This window comes from Anopheles funestus, chromosome 2RL (assembly GCF_943734845.2).
Source record: "Anopheles funestus chromosome 2RL, idAnoFuneDA-416_04, whole genome shotgun sequence".
In the NCBI taxonomy this organism is placed as follows: Eukaryota; Metazoa; Arthropoda; class Insecta; order Diptera; family Culicidae; genus Anopheles; species Anopheles funestus.
This window is the reverse complement of record NC_064598.1, coordinates 18,695,766-18,717,879: the sequence shown is the minus strand read 5'-3', so window position 1 is coordinate 18,717,879 and position 22,114 is coordinate 18,695,766. Positions and strand designations below refer to the sequence as shown.

The window sequence follows — 22,114 nt, the reverse complement described above, 5'->3', positions numbered from 1 at the left end:
AAACTGTACATGCTACTTTTAATGGTTTCGTATGGTAACAGTCGCCAGGCTATTAGTTTACAGTTTGCAAATGACTTTTCAACCCTCCAAATCATACCTCAGTGCTGCGCTCGAGCTCTGGTGCGGTATGCAGAAGTTGAACTTGAACCTTTCCATCTGTACTCCATCCATCCATCTTTCCATCAAGTACTGTACCACCGTAGACACTAAAGCAGACACCCAAAACCACACGAGCGCTGTAATTATTGCAATTCCAATGAACTTGGCCCCGGCAAGCACGGAACGCCCCATCCCCTCCCTTTTTCCTGCCTTGTAATGGAAGATGAGTTTCCTGATTGATGCATACCAGCATCTTTTCTGCACCATTTTCCAAAGGTTTAGCTTGCTCTGCTTCCTCTAGCATATGGCTCCCTGCTCGAACGATAGATAAACGAAAACAGACCATTAGGTTGCATTTTACAACCAACCTGTTAACAGCGCACGGTCGGTCGGGGATTGTAACAAAACCGAACGCTGGCCCATTCCTATCGACACGATTTGTGCGGAACTGTGAGGGAGAACGAAAACGCACGCAGACGATACACACACATAAAACTTGATCATCAAATCATCATACCGAATGTGGCCATCTCATGCTATCTCGTTGGCTAATGGTTTCCCATTCGACCCGTTTTCTTCCAACCTTAATTCAACTGATCTAATAGAATCCTGTGACCCCGGCGAAAAACACCAGCATAATGCTGCAAAACATGCTGAAAGTTCATTCTTCCACCACAGTGTGCTCAAAGTGCGGACGTTTTTTCACAAGTGTTGGTGTGTGCGTCCCGGTTTTTTTTTGCGCCTGTGTGTAGCAGCAGGCACGGACAGGCGCTTCGGCCCCTTTCCCAAACGTCCCAAAAACTCGCTCGCTTATGTACAGCGCGTCTGAGGCTTTGCGATGACCTATTTATTTTATTCCCACTCATATCCGAATTGATTTTCCTTCTTTCCGGTCCTTCCACCGGTCGGGGGAAGGATTCGCGATAAACGTTCCAACATGGCCCTAGCCGCGTTTAGTATTCGCGTATTTTTTTTACCACTTTATCCCTTCAAATTCTCCATTCCCCATCGACGAGTTCGTTCCCTTGTACGATCTACCGTGAAATAAAAAGCTGCATCAGTAAAAAAAGGGCCAACCCAAAAATGACATTTAAAGAGGCCATGGCAGTATGGTAGGAATGCGCATCCGTGCCGAAAAATTGGCCACCATATAGAGATATGAAACAGGAATGAATTTTTTGTTTGGACGGAAATGGAGGGAAGAGACTATAAAGGGAAGGAGGGAACGAAAAGGGCAAAACAATGCTGGTACAAACATCTCGCTACGCATGACTTTCACATCTTCTGCTCGCGGATGATACGCAATTCCGGGAAGTGAGTAAGATACAGAAGAAGCCCATCCATTCACACAGACACACACAGAGCCACTCACAACGATACACTCTACCAAACGATGAGTACAATTGGGCGAAAAGAATGTTCCGGATTAGTGAGTTTGGTGAACCGAAACGGAACGGTGTGGAAAATAAGGGAAAACAGAAGCGAACAGCTTCCACCGTTGGGCGGGAGTTTGTTTTTCTTTGCTATGTTACTACGATTGACCTCGTACACCACACAGGCCGAATGTCGGTCTGGTGGGATATATAATCCACGCTGCTTAATACGCTTGAGTAGTCAACAAGATTCGCCGAGAGATTCCGCGTCTACTTTGTGGATTGCTTTCCGCAGCCCGTTTCCAATTCCTCTACGCCCTTACGCCCTTCGCCTTGGGGATGGCCTAAAAAAAGGGGCCCAGCTAGCTGACAGGTGAAACATCAAACGGGCGGATTGGGTTGACCGTTCAGTTGATATTCTGACGGTAGTTTTGGGTGTCATACGGATTTTTCTATTGGTATATTTGATAGGAATGGCGGGAATTTGATGATATCAAGCGTATTGGATTTTTGTTTGTTAAAATGTTTGAGTGTGATGTGAATGTGTACCGATTGGTTTACGATTTATTTCCGAACATGCTAATTCTTACGATAATTGCATTCTTGTCTACGCCGATTCTTGATTTGAGTATTGGACGCCTAAAGTTATGCAATTACACAACATGGACCTCTTAGTATTTTCCAAAGTAGTCAAAACGTCTAGTTGTCACTTCAAACAATCTTGAAATGTACAAAAAATTGTAATTGTATATCTTTGAGCGTAGTAAATCCATGAATTTTAAGTAAAATAAGACGTTCACTACCAATTTGAATATCTTAACAGTAATTGAGCCTAAAATGCTGTTGTGAAAGTAAAAAGGATACATAATAGCTTTACAATCCATGTAAGAAAGTTATATGAAGGTTAAAATTATATACACTACTACAGAAACATTATTAACTTTACTAAAACGAACGTCAACTTTCAAGCAGGCTTAAACTAGTTGTCTCCTTGTTCTAGTGATGAAAAGATATCTTTAGATATATCTTTGAAAGATATCTAAAGTTAGCACACAAGATAATGCTAGGGTTAGGAATATTTTCACTAAAAAAAAAAATAGGGTCATCGATCAACCTTCGACAATCGGTATGACAAAATAAGTTGGATGGAACTGCGATTGGAAGATGTGGATAAGGATATGGCAATAGGGAAAAGATCCATCAATAGTGAATGTGAATCTGAAAAAGATGGGAATAAATTGACCCACATCATCCCCATCATCCGAATCTTCGTCCACTATTAGCAGCAATATAATAGAACATTTATTTAAAATAAATTTGTAATCTCGTATCCGAAAAAAATCCTTCTATGAACATAATAGAAGGCTTTTATCTCTCTTATTATTATAATTTAGTGCACAAATTGCATGCATTTAGGCGTTATTGGAAATTAATTTCTTTACAATAAAGAGAAATTTATTTCATTCCAATCAAAGACACAATAGCCTAAAATGCTTTTGTCTTCCTCATTTATAAACATCAAATAAAACGCGTCCACCAGCGTTTTTTTCTCTAGCTCTGGAAAAAATGAACTTGTCATTTCAAGAATCGAGCTTCCGTACCGTTTCATCCTCCCATACGCCAATCTATTTATGCTACCAGTTGGACCATTACAAACGGAAGGGAGGAAAAAAGCTGGAATCCACTTTTTTGCTGTCTCAGCATGGGGCTCGTACGTCTAGTTTGTTTCCCGCAGCGCTACCGCTGTTTCTTTGAGATTGTTTCCTAATGCGATTGTTGAGTGTCGAGGATGATATTCCTATTCCATACGATGGAGGCAATGGAGCAACAATGAACGCAACAAGAACACACGCCCCCCAATAAGCGGATGATAATAACCATCGAATCCATTGATGAGGATGATGAAGATGCTCGATGGGACAGCGTACACGCAAATCGAAACCCCTCCGGAGTTTTGTTCCGGAAGGAAGTAAACTCTTTCATTCGTGTATTTCTTCATTTTCGTTTATCCGTTCGAGCTGCTGGCTCGATACAGAATTTTGATCTCTAACAGGTTGCGGCAACAGACGAACCTGCTGCTGCTGCTGCTGGCGTGTACTTGCGGAAAATATGAGGAAGAAAAAACGTTGCAAAATGAAATGTTACAAATATTGCCAACGAGTCTGTGGCTGGGACGAGGGGGTGGGGGGCAAGAGAAACATGGGTTGGAAGCTTCTTGCGAAATGCCGTAATCTGGCATGCGAAACGCGAACGTAACAAGGATAATCAGTGTTTACTGCACGTAACACGTTTTTCCTATTCTGACTGTCAAGCGATTGCATCCTTCGTTCGTTTCGTTTCGTTTCGTTTCATTCCGACGTGAAATGATCCTGGACGTGCCGAGTAGGTGGCACGAGTCGGCGATGATTGTTGCAATCGGAAGCTACGCCAAGGGGCATGAAAGCACGAGCATCCGGAAGCTGTTGGTGTACAAGATCACAAATAAACAGTGGCTATGGCTTACACCGAAGCTGTTACAATGTGTACAATAGCTAAAAGCAAACAGTAGTTTGATTTTCTCACCAAATCCGAAACGAAGCGGGACTGTTGTGAAGCGGTTTAATTAATTGAGCAAAAAAGATCAAATGGGTGGTTTTATGTTTGATGATACATTTCTATCGAACTAGCTTTCAATCAAGCACAACAGCATTTTAAGATATTTAAAACATGTTGTATAATAGCATAAATGTACAATAGAACTAATGGTAAAACATACATTACAGTATAAGAATCAACCTTCACTTAAATCATCCATATTTGACATGGGAATTGCATACTTTCAGGCGCTCTGAAATCGGAAAGGAAAGCATGAAATAAGATCTTTTTCTTGCTATTAACCGTTACTTAATACTTCGGTGTAAGTTTCTTCTCAATATCTATCAACATATGTTGTTCGGAAACCGGTACAAACATATAAACGGCATGCATTGTTTGTTAGCTTATTTAGCATGTGGCGTACGAAATGCTGAATTTGCAAAAGCCCTACGTATCGAAGCGTACGATGGATGGAACCTTCGTGAAACCGATGATTGAATAAATCGCACGCAGACACGACCATATCATACCATATCATCTTCTCACAAGCGATACGATAAAAGAAATAACAACAACAGGAAGGGGATGGGAAATCCTCTACAGACCACCGCCAAACATCACGTTCCATCTGGTACGAGCACGATGCCAGAGCATCCCAGCACGTGTCACACGGCAGGGAAACACCTAATACGGTCGAACCGGTCGCTTAGCGTATGAGCGTTCGCGTAAGTTGCTAGACACATTTGATTGACTAATAGACCTATCGAAAGAAAATAGCAGAAACGTTGGTGGCAGGATCGATCCCAACCAGGCTAGTGATGGGATGAAAGTTTCCCTTTTTTTTGCTTTTGTTTTGTTCAGGTTTTTGCTCCCTCGCTCACAACGCACCCGAACGCTTTGCGCTTTGCGAACTATTTTGTGCGCGTTTCTTGTGATGTTATTTTGCTTGCGCTAAGCGTTCGCTCAACGATGAGCCATCGCTTTGATGACGGGCATGATTCATGGTGGCGAAGTGAAGTTTTTGCTTTATATTTTTCGTGTTTCTTTTTTTTTTTGCTGCCATTGTCAACTCTTTATCGATGGTTCGAAAGATGGCTGTTGAAAAGGTTTTTTTATGAGGTAAAGGAACGCTACAATGTCTTCATTAGTGTGTTTTCTGCTATTTTTTATTCGTACGAGGGTAGTTAGTATAGCAGTAAAGTTATTTTGTAAAAAAAATTGCATGGCGAAACATAAATTTTACCTGTTCACTTTTACCATCTATCGCCTAAAGGTATGCAAAACAAGTGTAAAAAATTGAAACTAATTATTATTCGGTGTTATTTTTTCGTTATTAACCCATTTACGTTAATTAATTAATCCAATTAGTTTACACGAACTGCCTCTAGTCTAAATTCGGCTTTCCCCGAATCGCCTTACATCAGATACCGTGCAACAATTATTACGATTTTATCATTTTTTGCAGCGATAAAAGAATAAAAAAAGGATTTTTTTATTTTACTTTAATTTGTTTTGCAATGCATTTGACTGTTCGTTAACACACAATCGTAACAACAAATAAAAAAAAACGGAACACCCATGATAAAAAAAATCAATACGACCCGAAGCATAAATCAACATAATCAAGTGGAGCGGAATTGAGTTGAGCATTTATCGCCACGAGTCCGACCGTTACCATAACGACGGCAGGTGCAAGCACCATAAGCGTTGTTCCATATATATGTACATATTTCCTACCACTGTTTCTACGGCACTTTTGCTCTTGCATTTTGCTTTTTCTTATTTTTTTGGCACAGTTTGTCTTCATCCTATATGCACAAGGAAGCACTCACCTACCAGCATTTGTCGTGTCAAATCGATTATTGGCAATCAACTTGCGTCCTGACAGGTGGCGTAACACGGGGTAGTACGATGCGATGAATTTCGAGCATAAGCATCCGATACAAAAAAAAAGTTGCACACGTCCTTTTTTGGTGATAAGAATGCATCGACAAGGATTGAAACATATGTATCGATTGTATGTAGCTTCAATGTATTTGTTGAAGGCACAGTTATCCTGCACGCCTGGCAGTTGTGAGGTTTATTAAATATACATTTTATTTAAACAGGGAATCAAATTCAAAGAAATAAATTTATTCATTTTATCGCAAACATTTTCCAGATTTAAAATTATTCTTCTACTTCATGATCAACTATAGTTTTAAAACTTTTAATATTTCACATCAAGAATAATATAGTTTCAAGTAAAATAATCTCCATACTGAGAAATCATCCAGTAGGATAAAAGACCAAAACAAACGCTACAACTTTACCTTCGACCATTTGGGAATGCAAAAGGTAAAGACCAGAATCGTACACGATACGTTCATGTTGCGGCTTTTCTAGCTTTAACTTCCATTTGTCTCAGGAATGGTGAAGATGGCAGACACTCATTTTAACTGAGCAAAAGCGAAAACATAACAACCAAAGAAACAGTTGTGTGATTGTTTAACACTAGTGTTACCAACATTTTCATATGAAGAGAGTTCTCTGATACTAGCCGGTTAACAGGCTTAATGTTATCGTTCCAAATGTTTTGTTAAAGTGGAGCTAAAATTTTGTCTAAATTCTGCTCCTCTTATCTTCGGAAGAAACCATTTTTTTCTTTATAATTTAACCTATCTAATTACATTAAGTTACTCTGATTTATTTCTTTATTAAACCCCTTTAAGACAGGTACACAAATTTTCACCCTAGTGTTAATGATGTCTCAACGATTTGGTGCTCCATCTTAACATCTGGTTAAGATTTTTCCTCATACAGTCAGGTCAGGCAGATCACCTTCCATTTTGCCAGCACAAAACAGGCGCCAAAGACTCAGGCACCAGTGCACGGAACACGGAAATAATACCGAGTCCAGTTCCGTCCGGTAGCTCTCCAGCACGCGTCCTTACGGCTACGGAGGATGATGATGGATGCGACCGTAGAAAGTATCCCCGAGCGCATGTTAAGTTCTGCCGAATGCATGCCCCAGACTTGGCGCACCGGTTTTTGTGGTTTGAGGTTTGCGTAAGGTACTCGCAAAATTTATTGCACCCTTGCCGTCCTGTCGCTCCTGCAACTCCTGTCACTTCTGGTCGCACCCCACGCTATTCAGCACGAAATGCCGGTGGTGTGAATATTTTGATAAATAGACAAATATTTCAAGCTTCACATTGCTCGGTCGAGGAACGCAAAAAGGGCTTCCGACTCGGAGTGCTGTGGCTGGACCGTTTTGCCTCGATCGGGTCCCACTTCTTCCCGAACAGGGCTTCACCCTTTCATGTACTTCCCATTTGCAATGATGATGATGATGTGTCGATTGGCCCAGTTCCTATCTGTACCGTACCGTACTCCAAATGGAAGAACCGTACCGAGCCTGGAACGGCAGTTGGGGAACAGTTGAGGTATCTATGTTCACCTGCCGCCATTGCTAACAGTCGAGCACAACTATGTCAAGGTTGACAAAAAGGGGCAACCGACTGGAAGACCGACCAAGGCATCGAGGCGGACGCAGTTTGAGGGCGCATAAAAAATGGCACTTCAAAGCTCTGCTGCTCGGGTTTGCAGGACAGCATTTCCCACGCCACAGTGCAGGCGCTGGCACTTGAACTCGTGGGAGGTGAGGTGGGGTGGGGGTGGGGGTGGGTTGCAAATAGTGCAGCGCATGTTACCGTATGGGGCAATGCTGGAGCAATAAAATCAAGCCGTTTAATGCTCCAATGACTGCTACCAAACGGAAACCCAGTTTTGTTCCGGGCAGTGGCGGTAAATTCTTATTACTTCCTCCCCATGTCCATAGACCTCTGAGCCTTGTACGCCGTGTTCATGTGTGTGTGTGTGTGTTTTTTTTGCTCCTCTACCAACCCGGCTTTTCTTTCATCAAAGCATTCTCCTCAGAAATGGAAACCTGGTGCGGTGCACGGGTCATTCAAGGAATGAGGCAAAAGTTCCTAACTTTGCAGTGAATCAAATTTTAATACACCTAATAAACAGTGTTGAGTGTGAAACGGTTTACTTACTTCACTTCGCAGAAACCATGAACACAAGTTTTGCCATTGTTATAGAAGATTTAAAGAATTTTAACACATTAATTTACGAACGTTATGTTCGATGATGGCTAAACGTAGAGATTGCTTTTTTTTAGGATTTTCCATCTGCTTGTAAAATATTTCTTGAACGACTTAAAAACATATGTTTAGAATAATTATTGTAAAGAAGATGAGCTGAGTCTGCGGTCCTGGGTTCAGGTTTCCTCCCTTTTTCAGTCCGTCAGTGCTGTTGAAGTTTGGTTCTCGACTTCTGCACAGTTCTACATAGAGTTTTCCCTGTGGCATTAACTAGAAGATATAAAATGAAACTTTCAGCTTGAGAGCTCAGCTCTCAATCAGCTAAGTCTGAGGTATGATTGAAGAAATCATATCTATGAAGAAATCATATCTTCATTTCAAAGATGCAGTTCTAATCTTAAAACATATTAAAAAAAAGAGAAAAAAAAGATTAATTTGATTTCATTTCTTGAAGAACTTGTTGGGCCTGTTTCTATTGGGCAATTCATTTGTATCTTTGTATTTATATGTTATTTGTCTTAATTTCATCATCATATTTTAAACAATAGTGAACAGAGATCATAAACATATAAAATTACATTGCACCGGAAAATTTGTATACTTTTTCAAGCTGCTTTTTATGATCTACACAAGAGTAAATATCTCCTTCTATCGCCTTCTATAGAAAATCTTTCCAAAGCTTCTATCAACTTGCCAAATATCATGATCCAAAAGGTTGTACCATGAGGATGAAAGATCTTCAATTGATTGACAACATTTATTTCTATACACTTTTCTCTAATCGTTTTCACAATTATCGCAATTAGTTTTGTGTTCAATTGCAAGTGAAAGATTAATAACAACTACAAAAAAAAATCTTGGGCAATATCCTTCACCTCCTTCACGTATAGAAAATCTTTCCACCGTACAGATACGTGACAGTGTATCGGTAAAGTTTGAAGTGATGCTTTAACAGCTTCAAACACCTTTTCCACCCCTTTTATATCACTAAAGTAAGTGTCGTTGTGGAACTGTATCATCCATCGTGTACGTGATTGGATCGCAGGAAAGCAGCACCCAATACCATTCCACCGTTTGCCACGTCAAGGGAGTGTGCGAATTGCACCGCGTTGCAGGTCGTTGGCTCGTCTGCGCCCACATTTGCCGATGAGCGTTTCGATTGGCATGCGATCCATCATGCTCGGCTCTCTTGCCGTCAACCACTGTCCTGTTTCTTTAAGCGTCCTTCAGTGCGAAAGTGAGCTTTTGTTTTCTTCACACCACACCATGAGGGTGGTGGTGCCTCACGTACAACAAAAAAACTCAAAACCACGGACGGACATCAGAATCGCGACAAGCGACGTTCGTTTAGGTAAAACGGCAGAATAGGTGTGCAAAATACTATAAAAATATTGATCCTCACCTCCAAATGGCATCGGGGCTGGAAGGAAGTGAAAAATATACACACCTTTCCACCCACACACACACACACACACACATACTGCGTGCGGTGGTATGCCAGAATCGTGCCTGCCATGCTGGAACGACCCACGCCATAACGTAACGGCTAACCATCGTGGTCGTAGGAGCATCGCCTTCCGGGGGTTCCCAAAACCCAACGATTGTGACGGTTCACTACGCGCTTTGCACCCGAGCGACGGCCATGACCAGGTGAAGCAGCAGCAGTGGTCGTCGTCGTCGTCGTCGTAGTAGTAGTAGTAGTAGTAGTAGTAGGTACATGGTTTATTGACCGTTCGACCTAGTTTAAAGTCGTCGCTCGGTGCAAGAACCTTCCTGCAAGGATACGTTCACTACTTCCGGTTCGCCAACACATTCGGACACACGATTCGGTACCGAGTTATCTGCTCGCTCTCCATCCTTTCTCTCACACTTTCTCCAAAAGCATCGTACAATGCTGGCGCTCCTGTAGCACTGCAGCTACAACCACACCAGTTTGGAAGTTTGGTGTGCGCTCTGTTCACTGGCAAGCTTTCCCGCCCCACAACAGGGAAAGCTCAGTTGGGTATGCTCTTGCAAAAACTCTTCTGCCATGTTCTCAACACTATTGCCAACTCTCAGTGCAGTCGCAGCTCGCATCGTGACCGTTTGCTCTTGCTCTAGCGCAGCACAGAAGTGAGTCCAGTGCCCGGGTTTTGCACCTTTACGATCACACTGCCATGTCTCTCGGCCAGTCCGTTAGCGATACGGGTACGATGCACACAGCTGGTACGTTAAAACTTCCAACTGGAAAACGATGCACACACGCTGCACCCCATCGGAATCATGCAAAACCCTTCCGAATGCCCATTCCCGCGGATGGGTGGAACTAGGGAAGGGAGAATTTTCGCGATTCTTCATTACCATCTAGTAGCTAGACCGAAAAGTGGCCGAGGCATCTATCACTGATCGGAATGTGTCTGTGTCTGTGAGGAGGAGGACCACGCATCAACTAAAAACAAACAGAAAAATTCCATATCACTATCGCAACGCGAAATATTCCTGCTCGTTTTACCCAACATTCACCCGAACAACCCCCGAATGTGCGAATGGAACGATTCGATTAAAGCGTCAATCGATCGCCTAATTGGAATGGATTTTCTTCGGCTTTGGTACGGCTAAAGCTGCCAGTACCGATGGCCCAACCAATGCATGGGAACTGGTATACCGTCGCGACTGCAACTGCAACAAGCGATGCGAAGTTATGTAATTCCGTTTTTGGTTTTAGGACGAATTTTAGCTTTGCGGGGTTTTAGGTGGAAACCAGGTGGAATTGTTTTAGGATCGTTCGACGGTTGCACACGATAGTCAACCGAATTGATTTGGAGAGAGATAATCCGTTGTTTTTTTCCCTCTGATTATTTAGAGGGAAGCCCTTGTTAATATAGATTGATAAGGAAATTAAAAATGCAATAAAATATGCAAGCATTTATGATTGATAGGTAGAAAATTATCGCGAAAAAACCATACTAATAGAACATTTTAAATTTATTACTAGAAATTACACTCTCGCATCGTTCGATCTATTGATTTCTTAACGTTACTATAGTAAATTGGTAAATAATTGTTCAATTATGTTTAACAACAATGCATTTCCCCGTTAACATCGTAACGAAATGATAGACATGTGATGGGTCATACGATTTATTTCATGGCTCGATCCGGAGTCGAGTGCAAAAGGATTGGAATCGGCTCCGACTCGTGAATGCAGCGGGTTTGGATCGACCCGTAAATATAAGTAGGTTCAGTAGTTCCAACCTGCACCCACGAGATGAAGTCGCTGATGGTAGTTTGATTCTATATGGATCGTTGCACCTGCTGGACCTACTGAACCCATTTCGACTCAAGTTCAACCCGTACTCGTTGAACCTACGGGTTGGAGTCGCTTATGGTAACTTTCGGCTACCGTCGTTCCGAACCGGTTCGAATCGCTTATGGATTGTTCCATCGTGGTAGGTTCGAGTCGATCTACCCATCACTATAAGACACTGGAAATATACACAGGAAGAATTTATTCCTAATATCCTGCTTACAAAGATATATTTAGATTTGAATCAATTTGTATGTTAACACTTTCTTGTGAAGAGTGTTTTCATTTTATCTAGAATTAGCTTTTCAATTCAAACAGTTTTATGTAATTTAGTAAACACCGAAACATTTCTTATTTTGATTACTCTGTTACTCTAACTGTTAATTCCTAAGGGTGGTGGTGAAAAAATGTTGTTTTATTTTGAGAAAATAATTTGCTCAATACCGAACGATTAGTTTTGATATGCCCAAAATTGTTCTAAAACTGAGTGCAATCATTACTCCATCATCAATCAACAACAAACCCCGACAATACACAACACAACACAGCACGTGTGAAAAAAGCACATTGTCCGTGGCACATTAGTACAATTAATACAAAACTCCCGGCTCCATGTTCTGTTGTAGCTGTCGGATTGATGTTGACAATCATTTGTTTCTATTTCAATTTGAAAACCCCTTACCGAAGGCCAGTCAGTGTAACATGGCATTTAACACGAAACAACAAACATGTGGACAAGTAGGATGAAAACCCTGTCCCCGTTCGATTCCCATCCGTCCGTACCGTATCAGTCTCAAGTGGTTTCTTGCCGATGCGGCCATATCGTAGCGGCTGAACCATTTTCCACTCCAACCAGCACGATAATGCTCACTCGCAAATATATCTGCATGTTGAGTGCAATCAGAGTGAGTGGATGTACTTGATGTAAAAATTCTTCCACACTCCAAACGACTGTGCTGTGGATGGTCCGATTGTGAGATTGTTCATTTGGATCAGAAATCATCGTACCGCCCAAAGTGCAATAAGTCGTGTTGGGTACAGGCAGTGCAGGACACACAGCTCACTGACGCTATCCGTTCGAATCACGAACGTGGTCATTTACAGAGTGTCACAAATCAAAGCAAAGGATCGTTGTTCCGAGCGCACAGATGTTCCGACACCCTTCAACGATCAAGAAGTTCAACTCTCGCCCCGTGAATGTGGTCGGCGCTTACCTTGAATGATATTGTGATTATTTTTTTTCTCCCCCGTCGGTTCCCACAACTATTCCTGCATCCTTATCACGTCGGTCACGTTGACCGTTTGGTTCGTACTTCACCTGTTCCGCCTCACAGTCGGTGCACTCACTCGCGGCACAAGTGTACTTCGGCGCCGAAGAGCTAAACTCAAGCATTCATCCTCTAACGGGTTGCAGCCATTCGCTGCTGACCATCAAGCTTTGTCCAGCGCGATTTAATGCTTCATGTAGTAAACCGTTTTCCCGGCCGGCGTCCGGTTCGATAGTGATGACAAGCGGCACCGGCAGAACAGGCACCATCACCATCATGTAGCAAACGGCACGTTCCTACACTGGCCTCTCGATGACGCTGGTGAAGTGGACGTGAGGGTGGATAACGTTGTTGGCAACATTGTGTAACATCATGTTCGCTGCAACGTGTGGCCATCGGTGCCGTTTCTAATTTGCATCGTACACGCGTCGGTGCGCGGCCGAATCCTTTGTATACTGATTATTTACGAAAGCAGAAGAATTAAACTGCAGTACGGTTCAGCCTCACAGCTGTGTAAGGGTGAAAAGGATCGCCGTAGGGTTGTGGAGAAAACAGCATAAGGATCAGTATCCATCGGGACAGTTTGTTGACAAACTTTGTGCAATAAGTGTTTACATCTCGTCTAGTGTTATGTTTTGTCCCGAACCGTTTATAGTTTTTCAAAACAATCGTAATGTTTCAATTGGTATACCCCGTCACTACATGCTGAGCAATTATCACGCTTACGAACGCGATATAAAGCCTTAGAAAATTGGCAAATTAATAGATTTTTTTTATTTTTTTATTATTTTCTATTTTTTTATTAATAGCATTGTTTGAGTGGAAAGAAACTTATTGCAACCAATTCGCATTAAAATAAATCAATTTATAAATTTTTGCTAAATTACTCAAAAAAAAAGCTAAGGTTAAGAAATTTTCAAATTTTTAGAATTTTTTTTTTTATTTTTTATTCCTTTTTCATCTTAAACATTTTTTGAGTGAAAAGAAACTTATTTCGACAAATTCGCATTAAAATAAATCCATTTATAAAATTTTGCAAAATTTCCCAAAAAAAAGCTAAGGCTATAGCCTTGAAAAATTTTCAAATTTTTTGAACTTTTTCAAATTTTTTTTTATTTTTCATTTTTTTTCGTTTAAAGCATTGTTTGAGTGAAAAGAAAAATAATTGCAATAAATTCGCATTAAAATACATCAATTTATAAATTATACTAAAATTCCCAAAAAAGCAAAGGCTATAGCCCTAGGAAATTTTCAAATTTTTAGATTTTTTTTTATTTTTGTATGATTTTTCATTCTTTTTTTCATTTAAAGCATTATTTGAGTGAAAAGAAACTTATTTCAACCCATTCGCATTAAAATAATTCAATTTATAAAATTTTGTAAATTTACTCAAAAAAAGCTAAGGCTAAAGCCTTAGGATATTTTCAAATTTTTAGATTTTTTTATTTTTTATTCTTTTTCTATTTAAAGCATTATTTGAATGAAACGAAACTTATTTCAAAAAATTCAAGAAATCAGAAAACTGTCATGGCGTCAAGTCGCGCTTCGAATAGCGATTTTTCGCTGAAAATACACGTATAGCGACTATTCGCAATATTTTTAAATGGAGTTCCGCAAAATTGTTCTGAATCGCGTTCGCAAACGCGACAATTGTTAAGCGTTTAGTGACGGTGATAATAATTAATAATGGCAAGCTTCAGCCTAGATGTATGCAATACATGTTTCAAATTAGTAATCGACTGCTCAGAGTATTGTGGAGTTCCCCATGGTTACGGACAAAAACATACAAAATGGCCGTCCTGCATCTAGTAGTTCATAATAAAATAAGTGTAGAAATACTTAGTCTATCGCATGTTTTATTCATTCTCTTTTAAGGCTACTCTTGAAATAATTTAAAAAAAACACATGAAAAAGGTAATGTTTCCACGAGTTTACATTATTTGAAATTATCTCTAATTAAAACGTTTATTTTTCTACAAGTAGAACCACTTCATTCCAAACATATCATACCAACTCCATTGTTCTAAAATCTCTTCTTTTCTGATTCATACAACAATCGCATACGAACAAAACGCCTGCTGATATGCAATACCCTCGCAGTGGAGCTGTTTAGTGTTTAGCGCAACTACAAAAAAAAACCGCTCGTATCCTTGACAACACGCCTTACGCTTTCCTTTCGTGACACATTGTTTAGCACCCGGTAGATGTGATTCTACTTGCACGTTGATGCAATCCGTAAATCACACTTTGTTCTAGCTTAATCTAATACATCCCAGCACGGACCGATCAAATTCGGCCGGATAAAACCCTATAAATCCGAGTGCAACCGAAAAAGACGATGATAAAAAAGCGCACTGTAGTGACGTTGTTTATGGCAAAAAAATTCCGAAAAACAACCTAAAAAAACATCTCACCCGCGTGATATCGTCAAATGGATGCAAATGTTTTTTGTTGTTGTCCACATCGAATCGCGACCAAACGATGGTCAGCCATAAAGTGGCCTCCCAGAATCATTCCGCCGTTTGGTGCGAAGTAGGGTGTAATGTGTGGTCACACAAGGAACAATATGAACAACAATCTTAAATTCAGTGCCAATGGAACGAATTGTTCCGGCTTGGTAACGTGTCCCATGTACGCCGTTCGATGGAGCGGACCTTTTCCCGTTTCCATGCCCACTCGCTTTTGTACGGTAAACCGATAAAGACCGGTAATACGTCCACGATGCAGTTTGCAGCCATAAGCCTGCCAGTGACATCGCTAAGCTAAACCTGGCAGAAAGCTTAGACCTGCTGCCCAATACGGGCATGTGACGACAAACAAGCAAAAAAAACAACATGCAGCCACACGTATATAATGGCCATACGAAAAAAAAAACAAATTCACAAAATGTCCTCTTACATTAGAGCATCTCTCTTATCGAAAAGTGTAGGCACATATATTCGCAGCATGTGATTCGCTTTATGACCCTCGGTGGGTTGGGAGTTTTTTTTTCCTTCACTTCTATTTTTCACTATCGTTCGAGACACATTTTTCTTCATGCAGAAAAAACGATAAACGACACTGTTTCGGGTCTAGTTTAGGAATTATTTTCATGTGCTTGTGCCAATTTCTTATATAGCACACAACTTCAGTACTTCGCAGTTTCTTTTTTTTTAGTACAAAAAATATATGAATATTTTATTATTTATTCATTTCCACGCGTCCCGATGCTATTCTCGTTTTCATACTTACTTAAATTTTTCATACATCATTGTTACAAATTAAAAACGTTCCAGTGTAATAACTAAAAACCCGTACCTACGCTATCTAACTCATTGCTGTTCTAGCAGCAGCAGATTAATTCGTCACGAGTTTACGGTCTCGAAACGGAAGTGCACTTTAACTGCACTTGACATCCCAATTCGGCGACATTTTGACAGCCGTCTTTAGCTCCGAACACTACGGGTTCCGTGCCGTGGTAGCACACTTGCTCCGGTGCTACGACTTTTTGGCTATTTCCTTGCCGAAAAGTTGTCAAACGATCGAACACTGTACGCAATCTGTGTGTGTGTGCGTGCCTGTGTGTCCGGAAATAAAAGGGAGAAAAAATGTCACTCCATGCTCGAACAGCGAAGTGCACAGCTAACACAAACCGGATGAAAACGTTGTTTCGGGAATCATTTCCGCCGTACAGAGGCTATAGACACACACACACACATAGAGAGAGAGAGAGACACACACCATCGAACCATTCACTGTCAGACGGCACTTCATTAATGCTTACTTTATGTTGCTTGTACGATGCTTTATAGCCGAATCTATACCCAACAACCTAAGAACTGTACGATAGGTTCGAAACGAAGTGCTGTGGATAGAATTGTATTGTTTATTTGCCGTCTGATTCTTCGTGTAAGATAAGTAGCTTTTATCTTTATTTTTTTGGCCATCTTTTTCTTCTGACAAGGGTAGAAATTCGGTAATGGAAATCTTCGTTACATTATTAGCAGAAGTAAGGTTTGGCTATTGAATTATAAATAGAACCATATTTGCTCTAACTTTTCCTTCGGGAAAGTACATTTGATTGTGATTTGAAAGCTTTCATATGAACTAAAGGGTTGCCCCGTTGGTTGTACATGTGATAAACGGCGCCGGTTCCACACGGCAGAACCGGAGATCAAATCCTATCCGGACCGTCCCCCCGTAGTGAGGACTGATTATCCGGCTACGTGCAAAATAAGTCTTAATACAGTGTGGCCGTTCTAACCAAGCAAAAAAATCCATTTTTCAAAAGTACTGGGCGTCTCCATCGGTAATTATTTAGTATTTTAGTATAAGTAATTGTTTGCACCGGGATGGCCCGGTGGTGTATGTGATGAACGGCACCAGTTCCACACGACAGAACCGGGGATTAAATCCCACCCGGACCGTCTTCCATAGCAAAGACTGACTATTCGGCTACGCCTGGCCGTTCTCACCAAGCAATAAAAGAAAATTCAAAAGTACTAGGCGTCTCCATCGGTAATTATTTAGTATTTCAGTATAAGTAATTATTTGCTTTATTTATTTTGCCTATTAAAACAAAAAGTCCACTAAGCCAGAAATGACCCGCATGAGCTCAGAGGTCGTTACGCCAAGAAGAAGAAGAATGTGAGCTAAAATAAATTTCGTGTATAAAAACAAACGCAAGAAAAGCCTCAAAAAGTGTGGTAAAAGTAGGGCAATAATCAATAAAGTTTCAAGTAATTATTCCTTTGTCCTAAATGATACAAACCACAGCAAGATATGTTTCAATTTCGACTATTAAATATTGTATATTATTCATTTGTCTACGCAACAACAGTTGATTTAATCCTGATCAGTTGAATGACAAAAATCAAATCTGATAACTCAGCACTTACACGCAATTAACGGACATTGTAATTAATTCCATTACAGCTGGACAATAGTGTGGCAAAAACAAGCCTCGATGCGAGTCGAGTTCACCACACAAGCTGACATTGTCAATCGTTCGCTCATCAATCCATTTCTCCGGTATAAATATTCATATGTTGATTCCATCCAACGCGCACACACACACACAACCAGCACATCTGCCCATCTATTGCTGATGGTATCGTTTTGCTATGCAACAGCAAACCGTATCCCACGGAGCCTATTCGGGCATTATCCGATCAAAATAAATTACAAATTTTGCAACGTGACCTTTACCTCGTCGCTCCCATCCATCTCGCCGTCACGGTTTTTTGTGTGTGTTTTTTGTTTGTGTTTTCAAACAGCCAGCGCCAACGATGCGCTGACCGAAAAATGATTTCCATATTTATTTCCTGTCTCGTCAAACTTATTCACGCCAGCACGTCCCGTTTCGGTCTTCTATTTGCTAAAACCGCACCGTTCTCGTTTCGAATTTTGCTGCAACGGTTGGACCACACTTCCCCGGTCTAACAAACAAAACCCCCGGATGCAAGGAAATGCTTTGGCCAAACAGGACACTGGTTCACCAAACCAATCGGCTTACATGATTAGTGCATATTTCGATACCATGTTTACGTTTTGCGGTTCCCGGCTGATCATCGTTTTGCGATACCGGAATCGCTTGACTGGCAACCCGGTGCACCGATCCAGCTTCGGCCAATGCCGCTGAGTGGAATGTCTCGTCCGAGGTTGGGTTTTGCTTTCGAAGTACCCTTCGTCTATGGGCGTCGCGCAACACGGAACATCTGGTGCAAATTTTCCAGCAGAAACCTCATCAACCGGCATCAGCAAACCCTGACGCTGGCAATATCAATCAGTGTGCTTCACGAGTTCATTAATTGCATCCCGCATAGCAGTTTACTCGCCGGTCCCGGTTCAACATATGTGGTCGCGGCCAGTCTTGTCGCTCGCTTGGGCTGTGGAAATCCATACACACACCGAGCGAGGGCAGAGTGTAAGAGAGCCCTCACTCACAGCTGCAGCAAATTACCGTTGGCCAACTACATGAAAGCATTGTGTTTTTTTGTTGACGATCCTGTGACCGGTCTTATCCATACCAGCAAGCCGATGTAATGGGAAAATGTGCATCAAAAACCTTTTTCTGCCGATCGGTATAGGTTTACGAATGGAACGAAAAGGAAAAAGCTACTTTTCACACGTTTTAGTTTAAAAATAAAATCACCAAAAATGGTGAATGAAATAAGAAAATCTCACACATCCAAACACACCACCTCGTGGAAACATATCCCAAGGTGCAGCTATTGAGATTAATGATACGAAATGCGATGAAAAATCACTCACTTCGTGGTGGAAAGTTTTCAAATTAATTTGATAGTTAAATGGTCTTTCCACCCGGTCGAGAATGGTACGGAAATGGTGCGAGCTGTATTGAAACGGACCTCAATGCAATCCCCGGTTCCGTTGATCGAATTTACGGAACAAACACAAAACAAAAACCCCAATATTCCCAGTCTGCCACACACACAAACACACACAGCACCCTAGCGTGATCATGATGATGATGATGATGATGATGATGATAGTGGTGGTGCTAGTTGCTGGGTGATGAAATACGAACCAGCTTTAAAAGCTCGTATTGCAGCAAACTAATTACGTTCGCCTGCTGCAACGAAAGCTGATTCCCCATTCGGGAGCATGCAAACAGAAGGATACATCAAAGCAAAAGAAAGGCAAAGGGATGATTCAACTACTACGTAACGCAAATATGGTGAATTTTTGACCCCTTCCTTCCACCCTATGGTATTAAAACGTAACGCTTAAAGCATTCTCTCTCGTTCTATTACTTTCGTTAGTCGTATCACAAAAATAAAAACAAACACTTTTAACAGGTTTTGCCATGCTTATGCTCGAAACTTTTGATTTGTCGTTATGTTAACGCAAGTTCTGTTTTAAACCCAAGTCATTTTCCAAAAGTACTAGGCGTCTCCATCGGTAATTATTTTGTATTTTAGTATAAGTAGTTGTTTGCACCGGGGCGACCCACTGGTGTTTGTGTTAAACGACGCCAGTTCTACACGACCGTACCAGATATCAAATCCCATCTGAACCGTGTCCCTAAAAGTACCCCAAATTTTCCAAAAGTACTAGGCGTCTCCATCGGTAATTATTTACTATATTAGTAGAAGTAATTGTTTGCTCTATTTACAAACTGCCTTTTCACAAATTTTCCGACTATTTAAACAGCTTAAAATTGTGCAAGCTTATATAAAAAAGGCAACTTTTTTTTTGAAACATTCGACTTGTGAATCATTCTCTCCTCGCGCTAGCGAGAAATCGTCCTTCACTGATACAGTCATACTAATATTCTGTTTTATTTCACTTCTTTTAATCTTCTTTAATTGGTACTGAATGTTTATCAAACTACACTCTTATGGTGTAAACATTTCTTCTAACAAATCCCGATGACAAATAGCAACTCAGTAAAGTAAGCTGCACTTGCTTCCTGCCGATAAAATCAATACAATAAAACCATCCAACAATACAATCCCGGTAGGTGATACAATATCCCCTACATTCTATGTACCTTTATGCTTATCTTTCATCTCACACCACAGCATCTCCGGTACAGCATTCCGTCGTTATCGTCGCACACTGTACAAAAGTTAATCCTCCATCGTTACCGCCATGGCTGGATTTACACTCGCACGCGAATCATATCCTGCTCGCACTAAACTCACTCACCACGCAAAAAGGTGAAATAATTGAATTTTACTATTCATCACCCATGCGCTCACACGGGGTACAATGTGCATGCAAAACTTTCTTTCTTTCTTTTTCGGTCACATTTCACCATTCGCATGGAAAGCAAGAAGTTGCAGCGAAAGTTACAGGAAGTTCGTTTACATGTTGGCAAATGGTTTTTTTTTTTTGGGCGGTGGAAAGCGATAGAAAAGAAAATCAGACACATCCGACACCTTACACCTGGAAACGGCAGTGCAAGCAAGTGTATCTTACAATGCACTTCCTGCATTTGCTGGCGACTTGCACCGGCTCGTGTCCGGAAGGCAGTGGATAAAGGGGGGAAAACCCCAAACTGACTCCCAATTCCAACCGTCACCGGTGCAACTGGAGATGGAAATATGCGATTTTAGTCATACGTTTGAGCGCAAAGATGAATATTTGACATACGTTCACAAAGCGATATCCTGGGCAACGATCGACCGATCACTTTCATCGGATGCTTTCGATAGGATGACACATACGACCGACAAAAAAAACGAAACGATTGGCCCTGAAATCGTACAGGGGTGGAACAAAAGATTACAAACGGATCGCACATCGATGCACCGGACGCGCACCGGTGTGCAATCAAGTCATTCGAGCGCCTGGTTTTTGCATTCACCTTTGCGTAGTTTCTCCTTTTTTTGTTGCAGCATGCTACACTGTGTAACATGATGTTTCAATATTTACACTACGATGGTTTCAAAAGTGATCCAATTGCAATCTCACTACCCATCTTGTCTTTTCTGCTCGTTGATGTGAATGGTAGCACCGGCCAAGGATGCGAATCCGTCAAAATCGGGCAGAAGAGGGAGGGTTTCTACCAAGATGCACAATTCATCTGCAACAGTGAATATTATATTTGAACCGACAATGTTGAGCAACTGGACATGAAACATTCAAGAAACACGAAATTATACTACACACGGATGATCATTACCGTATGGAGAAAAAGAGAGGATGAGAGGGAAAGAGATTCCCAATAGCCAACACCGTGTACATCGTGATCGTTGTACATGAAGGTGGTTATTTATTGGTACATTTTGAAATTAATAGTTACAAACCACATTACCACCATTACACCGGGTACGGGTCACCTATCCATGGCATGGCATTGGCTGTGCAGAAAAACTCATCAGTATGGTTCGATTCGGTTCCAGGCTGGCAGACACTAATGTCGTGCCGATACAGACAACCACAACCACTAAACTCTCGAAAATCTCAAGCGAAACAGAACTAACATTGAGATAGTGATAGAGAGAGAGAGAGAAAACAAAGCCTTGGCTACATCAAGGCCGGCAACGAATTTGCTTGCATCTGAAGGGCAAACACCAGACAGGACACTGATTTATAGAATTTAATTAGTTTTTGTTTAGCCCCATTGCACGCTGAGCTGAGAAAAAGAGGGTTTTAGAGAGTCAACTTTTTTTTCAAAAATAAAACCCCCTTCCTCTCTCTTTCTCTCTCTATCCCGTATGCTTTGTTTCTCATTCACTCTTGCACAGTGAATTTAATGTCTTTTTAATTGGTTGCTATGTCAGCATTGAAATTGTTTTGCAACGCCAATGTGTTGTCCACAAAAATCATCAACAAAGCACCCGACACGGACCGATAGACAAAAACCACACAACGAAACGAAACTGTCTGATGCTTTTATGTGTGTTACTGCTACCACTACTGGTGCCCAGCAAAAAAAACATTTGAATGTGGGAAAAAGTTTCACAACAACCTTCT

General features: G+C 41.2%; 1 protein-coding gene across 1 annotated transcript in view; it reads right to left on the bottom strand.

Moving 5' to 3' along the window:
- The window catches only part of LOC125763063 (neuropeptide SIFamide receptor-like), a 108,797-nt gene that overhangs the window by 73,966 nt on the left and 12,717 nt on the right, over positions 1-22,114 (bottom strand). The gene's annotated exons all lie outside the window — the stretch shown is intronic.